At 42.3% G+C, this 2500-nt stretch overlaps 2 non-coding genes across 2 annotated transcripts; both read right to left on the bottom strand.

Annotated features, from left to right (window-relative positions):
* Nucleotides 1-320: 320 nt before the first annotated feature.
* On the bottom strand, nucleotides 321-393 carry Trnak-cuu (transfer RNA lysine (anticodon CUU)). The gene has a single exon. It is a non-coding gene; the product is annotated as a tRNA-Lys (tRNA).
* A 1577-nt stretch (nucleotides 394-1970) lies between these two features.
* On the bottom strand, nucleotides 1971-2054 carry Trnal-cag (transfer RNA leucine (anticodon CAG)). The gene has a single exon. It is a non-coding gene; the product is annotated as a tRNA-Leu (tRNA).
* Nucleotides 2055-2500: the final 446 nt, after the last annotated feature.

The following is a 2500-nucleotide window of genomic DNA, read 5'->3' as shown; positions in this document are numbered from 1 at the left end:
TCTCCCCTTAACTAAGCTCTTGTGACAATTTCCTGGCCATCGCAGTCCATTTTTGTACCTTTAGTATCATGAAGCTTCAACTGAAGGTCCTTTCTGTGGTGTGACTTATGCCACGTTACGATTTCGCCAAAGACTGGGCGGAAACAGCCGACACATTTCTTAAAGTAGTAGGCTTCAACTTCCGAAAAGGTAACTTTTGCTTTTAAGTCATATTCTAAAGTCCGTGACTCCCTCAAGTTTTTACTATACGAAAAGCAAAGTTGATGACTTCAGCAAGAAGGGCACAAGAGCGTTAGTCAGCCAAAAAATAAAAGGTGCACCGCCCAACGTGGGGCTCGAACCCACGACCCTGAGATTAAGAGTCTCATGCTCTACCGACTGAGCTAGCCGGGCTCTGCGCTGCAAAACCGCTGACGGAACGTTCAACAAACATATGTGACTGGCATGCTTGGGCGAGAGGCATTTCGGGTTTGTTCATCCTGAGATGCTGCAAAACTATTATAATTACTATCATGAGGGGTGTGGGAAAGGACGATAAAAAGACAATTAAAGGGCGGTTATTTAAAAGTAATGGCAGCAGTTTCACTAGCAACATTTGTGGCTTCCTTAGTGGTGTTGACAAAAGAATCCTCCTTACAAGAGAGGGTTCCTCTCCACTAACTAAAACATTCACAAGTCAGCAGGTAGTTTGGTTGGGGGAAATTTTGTGTGTGTAGATGATGAGTTGAGGAAAAATCATAGACAAAAGTTAGGGTTAGTCTGTAAAATGAGGAGGAAAAATTCATAAAGCAACTCTCACCGCTAAAATAAGGCTATTAAATGAAACAAACTCTGTGTGAAATTCAGAAACAGCCAGATAGTGCATGTACGATAAACTTAATCAAGTAGGAGAGATGATTGAGAGAGAGATACTTGACCATGAAAACTATACGTTCTTAAAAATTGGAATAATAAATGTCAAAATCTTTATACTAAAATCTTCGTTCTTTAATATATATGGAGAAAACTAAAGAAATCCCATGGAATATGAAACACAGGTTCGACGAAGCAAATCCAACAATTGAAGGGCTCACGGGAGGCTACCACGTGGTTCGTTGACAGTCCACTCAACATGTAGCCGCCATAGCTCCCGTAGCAAAGTAGGCTAAAGCGTCGTATATTCTTATAAGCAGAACTGAGAACGGTCACCGACGGTGCTGAAGTAAGGAGGTTTCGATACCCGCCGCGAGCAACTGTATTTTAACGTATACATTTTGCACTCTCATTGGACAATTTGAAACACTTGGCCAATGAGAGTGCAGAATGTAGTATGATCGCCATCAAGCTATAACAGCCGTAGCCACACATCTAGCTGAATGCATGGGAAGATTATAGAAAGTCGAACGTTATTTTGAATTTGTCCGCCGCTGTGTCGTCCCGGAGTGGAGTTGATGTGATAGGAAATTTATCTGGCCATAAAAACACCACAGATTAAGAGGCTGTGGTATTTTTATGGCGATTTGGACAGTTGCTTTCTGATGCGATAGCAATTTGTGGGACGAGATCGCCGCTAGTCACCAGCATCTCTTCTCTTTATGAGTGGAAATGACAACAAACGTCATCGTAAACATTCGAAAGCCACAAACCAGGCTAAAATGGGCACAGTTTGCCCTCCGATTGCGCAGAAAACACAAGGACAACTGTACGTAGAGGTAAGTTTATTTTTACATTTACAGCTTATTTTAGCATTTATAAGCTCCATATCTCAGTAGAAGTGTGGGTAAGATCGGTGTACTGTATACTTAAAATCATCTGATCATTGCAAAATTTAATTATTCTCCTTATTCCAAATTTGACTCTGATCACCTGAGGTCAAGTTAATTTCGACATTTTATTTCCAAACCTGTACATAGCGCTCACCTAAATTAAGCGTACAGAATGTAGTTTCCCAAGATTCGGAGTAACGAAAAAACAACTTAAATGAGGTGAAGTGTCAGGAGTGGGATTCGAACCCACGCCTACATGAGTAGACTGCGACCTGAACGCAGCGCCTTGGACCGCTCGGCCATCCTGACACCTACTCAGTTTCGAATGGGGAGGAGCGTGTTGCGAAAAATGCCGACGTAGGGCCTACCACCTCTGCAATGGTATGTAGGTTGAATTTCGACGGATTTCAACCTGCATCGCTGCTAGCCGGATATCGCTCTATCAAAGAAGGGGACATTACAGAGTCTCACATGTCTCCATTTTTAGGCAAAAAGTTAAGTGCCCTTTGCCTGCGCTATTCCTTGGATGAGGAGGAAGGCTTTACCTCGACTTGTACTTTATGTTTGTCATGAGTTTTTTTCTTTTTCCTGCCGTTTACATCAGGCACTGACAGAAAGTTTTGTAGGCGGAGGAAAGCTCGTGCGTCTTCCCTGTTCTTTCTTTCACAGGAAATCGGCTTTTTATGTAAAGCATGTATTGCATTGACGAAGACAATCATTTCGCGATGTCTCAAAGTTGAAGATTTCAAAGTAAG

Source organism: Montipora foliosa, chromosome 9 (assembly GCF_036669935.1).
Source record: "Montipora foliosa isolate CH-2021 chromosome 9, ASM3666993v2, whole genome shotgun sequence".
NCBI classification, from domain to species: domain Eukaryota; kingdom Metazoa; phylum Cnidaria; class Anthozoa; order Scleractinia; family Acroporidae; genus Montipora; species Montipora foliosa.
Note: the sequence above shows the minus strand (reverse complement) of the source record. Positions and strands in the feature narration are given on the sequence as shown.